The following is a 9,060-nucleotide window of genomic DNA, read 5'->3' as shown; positions in this document are numbered from 1 at the left end:
AGTGTGTGAAGCTTTCTACGAGTTGTAGTTGCCCTTCATTGATGAAGCTTTTGTTGGCACCATAAATTGGTTTTACTTCACACTGTCTTGATCAAGAGTGTGTGAAGCTTTTAAGAATTATGGTTGAACTCCTTTGATGAAGCTCTTGTTGACACCATAAATTGGTTTTGCTTCACACTGTCTTGATCAAGAGTGTTGGTTTTGCTTCACATTATCTTGATCAAGACTGTGTGAAGCTTTTAAGAATTATGATTGAACTCTTTTGATGAAGCTTTTGTTGGCATCATAAATTGGTTTTGCTTCACACTGTTTTGATCAAAAGTGTGTGAAGCTTTTGAGAATTATGGTTGCCCTCCATTGATGAAGCTCTTGTTGACACCATAAATTGGTTTTGCTTCACACTGTCTTGATTAAGAGTGTGAAGCTTTTGAGAATTGTGGTTGAACTCCTTTGATGAAGCTCTTGTTGGCACCATAAATTGGTTTTGCTTCACACTGTCTTGATTAAGAGTGTGTGAAGCTTTTGAGAATTGTGGTTGCCCTCCATTGATAAAGCTATTATTGGCACCATAAATTGGTTTTGCTTCACACTTTATTGATCTAGAGTGTGTGAAGCTTTTGAGAATTGTGGTTGCCCTCTATTGATGAAGCTCTTGTTTGCACCATAAATTTGTTTTGCTTCACACTGTCTTGATCAATAGTGTGTGAAGCTTTTGAGAATTGTGGTTGAACTTCTTTGATGAAGCTCTTGTTGGCACCATAAATTGGTTTTACTTCACACTGTCTTGATGAAAAGTGTGTGAAGCTTTTGAGAAGTGTGGTTGCCCTCCATTGATGAAGCTCTTGTTGGCACCATAAATTGGTTTTGCTTCACATTGTCTTGATCAATAGTGTGTGAAGCATTTGAGAATTGTGGTTGAACTCCTTTGATGAAGCTTTTGTTGGCATCATAAATTGGTTTTGCTTCACACTTTCTTGATCAAGAGTGTGTGAAACTTTTGAGAATTGTGGTTGTCCTCCATTGATAAAGCTCTTGTTCGCACCATAAATTGGTTCTGCTTCACACTGTCTTGATCAAAAGTGTGTGAAGCTTTTGATAATTGTGGTTGAACTCCTTTAATGAAGCTCTTGTTGTCACCATAAATTGGTTTTTCTTCACACTGTCTTAATCAAGAGTGTGTGAAGCTTTTGAGAAATATGGTTGCCCTCCATTGATGAAGCTCTTGTTGGAACCATAAATTGGTTTTGTTTCACACTGTCTTGATCAAGAGTGTGTGAAGCTTTTGAGAGTTATGGTTGAACTCCTTTAATGAAGCTTTTGTTGGCACCATAAATTGGTTTTGCTTCACACTGTCTTGATCAAGAGTGTGTGAAGCTTTTGAGAATTGTGGTTGAACTCCTTTGATGAAGCTCTTGTTGGCACCATAAATTGGTTTTGCTTCACACTGTCTTGATCAAGAGTGTGTGAAGCTTTCTACGAGTTGTAGTGTTTGCATTGTTACAAAGGAGAAATGTCTGAAGCAAATGCTCTTGTTGGCACCATAAATTGGTTTTGCTTCACACTGTCGTAATCAATAGTGTGTGAAGCTTTCTACGAGTTATAGTGTTTGCATTGTTACAGAGGAGAAATGTCTGAAGTAGATGCAAGAGGGCTGAATAGCTTGATCTTCGTATGCCATTGCAATAAGACTTTGTTAGTGACTATAACTCTTGTTGGGCATAAGTGATCCCCTAGTTGAGTTGTCAAGCTTGAGGGTTTTTGATTATTTGTGAATGTTAGGAGTTCACATGTACAAGTTATACGACTCGTCTTCTGGTAGGTGGAATGAATTATGAGTTTCTTTCATCACTTGGTTAGTGGTATGAAGGTGTGTTCCTTCATCACCTTTCATCACATTTCATCACCTGGTTGGTGGCACGAAGTTGAGTTCCTTCTTCACCTGGTTAGTGGCATGAATGGCAAGTTGACAAATGATATTAAAGTACAGGTTATACATTTCATCACCTGGTTGGTGGCATGAAGGAGAGTACGGGTTGTACATTTCAACACCTGGTTGGTGGCATAAGTGGCAAGTTGCCAAATGATATTAGACTACGGGTTGTACATTTCATCACCTGGTTGGTGGCATGAAGGAGAGTACGGGTTGTACATTTCATCACCTGGTTGGTGAGAATAAGGGCAAGGTGTCGAGGAACATTGTAGTAAGTGTCAAATGACACAAAGTATGTTGAACCCTTTCGAAACACAATTGGCTTATGTATGAATGTGTTGGAATGTATGATTGAACGAATATATTGTGAAGCTGTTCGTTTATTTGTATAGTCTTGTTGACATATACTTAGACTTTGTTTCATGTTGGAAACATTCATGTTGAAGTTTTGAACCCGAGTGTTTCATTGCTAAGAATGTAAGAGGATTAGGACCGAGTTATCTAAATCACCTCTTTATTGAATTCATGCCAAATAGTCTTCATTACATAGGATGCCGAACGGCTAAAGCTTAACACTTGTACAATGTAAGTTTACTTGTAATAATACTTCAAGTGATCAACGTTCCATGGATGGCCAAGGGTCTTGTCATCGGAGCTTCTAAGCTTGTAAGAGCCAAGGAGACTGATGCCAACAATTTCAAATGATCCATCCCAGTTTGGACTAAGTGTTCCTTCACTTGAGACTCTGTCGCAGAGTAATCTTTTCTTCAATACCCAGTCCCCCACTTTGAAAGAACGAGGTTTGACCCTTGAGTCATAGTAGTTGGAGATGCGCTACTTGTAGGCGACATTCCTTAAGTGAGCCTGGTTTCTGTGTTCCTCGACTAGATCTAAGTTAAGGGTAAGTTGTTTGTAATTTTCGCTTTGCATGTAGTTCTGGAATCAGGACATTTCTTGCTCAAGCTCAACTGGGACAACTGCCTCTGTACCAAAGGCAAGTGAGAATGGGGTTTCTCTTGTTGATGTCCGATACGAAGTGCGGTATGACCAAAGAACTTGAGGTACAAATTCTGGCCAACAACCTTTAGCCTTGTCCAAGCTGGTTTTCAAAGTTCACTTAATTATTTTGTTGATGGCTTCAACTTGTCCATTAAACTGGGGATGAGCTGGGGAGGCAAAACATAAGTTGATGTTGAACTTAGAGCAGAACATCATGAACTTATTGTTGTCAAACTGTCGCCCGTTGTCAGTGACTATCGCATTGGGAATGCCGAATCTACAAAGGATGTTCTTCCATACGAAGTCTTCTATTTTTGCCTCAGTAATGGTTGCCAAGAGTTCTACTTCAGCCCACTTTGTGAAGTAGTCAACTACAACGATTGCATAACAGACCTTACCCTTCCCTGCAGGCATTGGGCCGATCAAATCAAGTCCCCATTGGGCGAAGGGCCAAGGGCTGATCATAGAAGTAAGCGGCTTGGGAAGGGAGTGAGGATTAGTTGCGTAGCGTTGACATTTATTACATGAGCGAGATATTATGATGGCATCTGGGTGGAGTGTTAGCTAGTAATATCCCTGGTAAAAAGCCTTGTGTGCTAGGGATCGAGATCTAGCATGATCTCCGCAGACTCCTTCATGTATTTCCCGAAGGACAATTTCCGCCTCTGTGAGCGTAAGGCATCTTAAGTATGGTAGGTTAAAACCCCGCTTGTAGAGTTGGTTATTAATGATCAAGTAACGGGTAGCCTTGTATCGAATCTGCTTAGCTTGGACTTTGTCATTTGGAAAGGTGCCATGAGCAAGGAATCTATAAATCGGGGTAATCCAACCATCTCCCTGTTGTAAGTTGCACATTTCCACAACCATGGTGCTTGGTGCTGCTAACAATTCGACCTGAATTTTTCTCCCAATCTTGTCTTCCACCGCTAAGGCGAGGCAAGCCAAAGCATCTGCATGACTGTTTGTCACTTGAGGAATTTGGATGATCTGGTAGTGGAAGTGTTTGAGCAACAATTGTGTTTGTGCCAAATATGCTGCCATGGAGCTATCCTTAACGTCAAAGTTGTTGGTGACCTGATTAACCACCAATTAGGAGTCACTGAAGATATCAATTCGTTTAACCCCAAGGTGTTTGGCCAAACGTAAGCCTGCTAGGAAGGTTTCATATTCGGCCTCATTATTCGACGCCTTGAATTTGAAATGAAAAGCATACTCCATTGCCACTTTGTCAGGGGTCGTAAGGACTAGTCCTGCTCTACAACCCTGTTGGTTGGACGAGCCATCAACATATAGACTCCATGCTGAGGTTGTTGGTTCTATTTTCTGAGTTTCCGAGGGTAATGAAACCACTTCTTTAGGCGTAGAAACAATGTCAACAGGATATGTGAAGTCGGCAATGAAGTCTACCACTACTTGGCCCTTCTCAGCTAGCTTTGATTGGTAGGAGATGTCAAACTCACCCAATGCTATCGCCCATTTGATCATTCACCCCGAAGTGTCAGGACTTTAGAGTATCTGTCGAAGAGGATGATTGGTAAGCACGATGATGGAGTGTGCTTGGAAGTAAGGGCAAAGTTTTCGAGCAGACATGACCAATGCTAGAGCTAATTTCTCAATGTTGGAATATCGTGTCTCCGCATCTTGTAAGGCCTTGCTAGCGTAGTAGACAGGCTGTTCGACATTACCATCCTTTTGAATGAGAACGGAACTTACTGCTGAAGCCGATACCGACAGATAGATAATGAGAGTGTCACCAACCTCAGGTTTGGAGAGCAGAGAGGCTTTACTCATGTAGTTTTTGAGGTTCTTGAATGCCTCGGCACATTCATCAGTCCATGTAATGTACTTCTTACTTCCCTTAAGTGCTTTGAAGAAAGGAGCACATCTGTCTGTGGCCTTAGAGATGAACCTAGTTAAGGCTGCCACATTGCTAGTAAGGCTCTAGATGTCTTTTGAAGTTACCAGTTCCTTCATGTCGAGGATTGCTCTAATCTTCTCGGGATTAGCTTCAATGCCTCATTGGCTTCTCATGAAGCCTAAGAATTTGCCAAAGCCTATGCCGAAGGCACATTTGTTGGGGTTCAACCTCATTCGATAGCTCTTCAGAATGGTGAAAGTTTCAGATAGGTTAACGATGTGTTGGTCAACATGTTTTCTATTGACTAGCATATCATCAACGTAAACTTCCATGCTCTTCCCAATCTGTTCGGCGAACATTGAATTGACTAGTCTCTGATAAGTCGATCCTGCATTTTTTAGGCCGAAAGGCATGACTTTATAGCAATATAGTCCCCTGTCAGTAGTGAAGGTTGTGTGTTCTTTGTTCAAAGGGTTCATAAGGATTTGGTTGTATCCTGAGTAAGCATCCATGAAGCTCAGGAGTTCACACCTTGCCATAGAGTCTATAAGTCTGTCAATAAGAGGAAGAGGAAAGATATCCTTCGGGCATCCTTTATTTAGGTCGGTGTAGTCGACACACATTCTCCACAAGACCTTTTGGAGCAAGAGACTTTCTTTGGTCGGATTTTTCTTAACAATGACCACATTTGCTGCCCATGTTAGGTAATTGACTTCACGGACAAAGCCTAAGCCTTTGAGTTTTTCAACTTCTGCCTTCATTGCTTCGTATCGTTCAGAGTCATAAGATCTTCGCTTCTGTCCGGCTTGGTCTTGGGGTCAATACTCAAGCAATGACATATGATATCGGGATAGATGTCTGGCATGTCCTCGTATGACCAGGCGAAGACCTCAGTGTTCTCTTGCAAAAAAGAGATCAATGAGAACCGAATGGGTTGTGACAAGGTGGTGTCAATCTTCACCATGCGATCTGGATAATCTTTTGAGATAGAAACCTTCTCTAACTCTTTAGCGAGTTGTGCTTGCTGGGTGAAAGAGTTGTCTCAAGGATCGTCGGGTTGACTGTTGCCACCGTGAAGATCCAAGTTGGCTTCGTCTGGGGTGGCCTTTATGACTTTGTCATGTATAGAAAAGGTTTCCTTGGGCACAGGCAGATGTTGTTGCTTGACCGAAGTGTTGTAACATGACCGTGCACTAAGTTGATCTCCTCTGATGTAACCATTGCCATAGGGGGTTGGAAATTTCATCAACAACATATGTGTGGATACCGTGGCCTTAAGATCATTGATGCATGTGCGTCTAAAGATGACAGTGTATACCGTTGGGCAATCAACCACCAAGAAGTTAGTAGTAATGGTAGTTATGTAAGGGCATGTACCAATGGTGAAAGGTAAGTGTATGCTCCCTAAAGGTTACACGATATCACCGGAGAAGCTTATCAAAGGAGAAATCGAGGGATCGAGCAAGTGTTTAGCTACATTATGTGCCTTGAAAGCTTTAGCAAACATGATATTGACCGAAGCCCCCGTGTCTACCAGGATTCGTCGTACTTCAAAATTGGCTATGTGAGCTTTCACGATGAATGGGTCATTGTGATGGTAGATGATACCTCTTTCTTCCTCAGGGTAGAAACATATTGGATCCCATTTATGCTTTTGATACTTGCCTCCCCTGATGTCGTCCCCGTGAATCACTTGTAACCAGGCTTTAAATCTCGTTCGCTGTTTTTCATGGCTCTGTTGGAAGATTCAGATATGGGTGTGCCGCTGCTTATGGAACAAATCACATTCATTTGGCGTTGGTTACAGTTATCCCTTGAATGATGAATGAGGAATTGATCAATTTTTCCTTCACGCGCTAAAGCTTCAATATGATCACGAAGGGTGATACACTTCTCGCCGTCATGGCCGTTATGCTCGTGGTAGCAGCAAAACATGCCCGTGTTCTTCGTCGGCTTGTAACCCGACTGCCTCGGCATTGGCTTCGGTATCAGGTGTGCTATGCTGGGGTAAATGGCCACGCATGTTGGTGCGAAAATTATCTTAACACACAAATTTAACCCTCTTTTGACAATTGTAGTACAAGTATAAGTAGGGATCATTCTGGACCGGGGATTAGGAGGGCTTGCTAATAACCTCTAAACTGACTCAAAAACATAAAACTAAATTTAAAAGCACTTAACAAGACTCACAAGACTCAAAGCAAACTTAAAATACTCAAAACAGCTTAAAACAACCAAATAAACTTAAACTAGACACTAGGAATGACTTTGGACGAAAATTGACTTTTACTTGAATCAAAACACTTAAGAACACAAACTAAAACAGATTTGAAACACTTTGAAACAAGAAACAAAAAGGGGGTTTTGATTTGGATGAAGTTGAAACAAACAAACAAGTATGAAAAATTAGACAGATTGTAAAACAAATGTGAGAAATAATATGATGGATGGGATAGCTAGAGGCTTTTTCTCCACACATGACATGTATGCAAATAACTCGATTTCTAGTTACTACTTCATTGAATTATGAATGACATCATTCGACAACCCAAAACATTCTTCAAAAGTTACCTACATGACATCATAATAGAGATACAATCAAAGATCATTACGTTTAATGAAAATCATAAACATTGACAAAGCACTTGCAACTATGACATCATGTCACTCATGCTAGGAATTGAACTTAACGCGATCGTTTATAAGCGACCCCCACTACTTATGAATATAAGTTTGTAACGATTAAGTGAAACTTTCTTATATTCTAGCATCGGATTTATGTATGCCAATTAAGTGTCGACTCTTAATCAACAAATACAAATAAGTTATCAATCAAATAGTTAAGCCAATTGCATTCACGATTCAAGAGTTCATAACTGGAGTTTATCAAATTATATTGCAATAAACATAGTCATGGCTTTGAAATCACCCCTAGCCAAGAGGGGTTTAGCCACTCATATTTACAACAAAACGAAAGGAAATGAATTTAAACATTAGAAACAAAAGAAAGAAAACACCTAAACGCTCCAACGATCCAAGTTGGACAGCAAGCACGTCCAAGCACTTTCCTTCCTTTCCTTTGCTACGGCACAAGGTGTTGGTGAGTGTTTGAAGGTTTGTTTGTGTGGAGGAATGGATGTAAAGATGAATGGATGTGTTTGGATGAAGGTTGTATTAAAATGGGGATGAATGATCAAGCAAAAACTAAACTCTATGGCTGCCACACACACTTCCTTTTATAGAAGAAGTGCACCGCAATGGAGGGAAATTGGTGGTGTGTGCAATGATTCAAGGGTGAAAATGAAGTAATGATGCAAAGCATGGGGGGTAAAATGGAGTGGTGTTGCAGCAATGAGTGCATTGAGTGGTGTTTGAAATGATTCAAAGGTGAAAGTGAAGTGATGATGCAAAGCATGGGGGTAAAATTGAGTGGTGTTACAGCTAGGGAACATGAATGATTGTGCACATGGTAGAGAAAAGAAAGAGAGGTGGAATGGTGTAGAAATGAGTCAAAGGTGGAGCAAGACTCATGATGCACGACATGGGATTCCAAATGTGGTGGATGGTGCATCAATGAGTGCATGTAGTGGAGGTAAAAGTTGTATGAAATATGATGGGTGAAGGGGGCAAGAAATGTGCAGCAATTAAGTGCAATGATTCAATGTTTTGATGCATGAAATCAGAAATAATGAAGGAGACAAGGGTGGTGCACGGCATGGGTGGATAATGAGTGTAATGGTGCATGAAATGAGTGTAAGAAATCTGGTGCATGAAGGGGACAATGGTGATTATGCATCGCATGGGTGGAAAGGTGAGTAAGTGGTGAATCAATGAGTGCAATGAGGTGAAAGGATATTGTGCACATGGTAGACAAAGGAAAGGAAGTGGAATGATGCAACAAATGAGTCAATGGAGGGAACATGGATGATGATGCACGGCATAGGAATCCAAAAAGAGTGCAATGGTGGTGCACGGCAATAATGGAAAGGTGAATGGTGGAGTGACACCCCTTTGTAGCTAATCTCCTTATCCTTTTTACATTAATTCTTCTTTCTCTTTAACACATTCCTAGCCTCTTTAGTCTTCAATTTCGTCCATCCACCTTGCTCCATGCATGTGTTATCCATTCCAAGCCCAAAACTGCTCCAAAATGCATCTTATTGCTTTATAAGGCCTATGGACCTACAAACACACGAAAATAGCTTAAAGTACATAATTAACTAAGAAATAACAACATAAATGCATGAGAACAAGCTAACTCAGTCACATAAAT

The sequence above is a fragment of the Malus domestica genome, chromosome 09, assembly GCF_042453785.1.
Source record: "Malus domestica chromosome 09, GDT2T_hap1".
Lineage (NCBI taxonomy): Eukaryota > Viridiplantae > Streptophyta > Magnoliopsida > Rosales > Rosaceae > Malus > Malus domestica.
Note: the sequence above shows the minus strand (reverse complement) of the source record.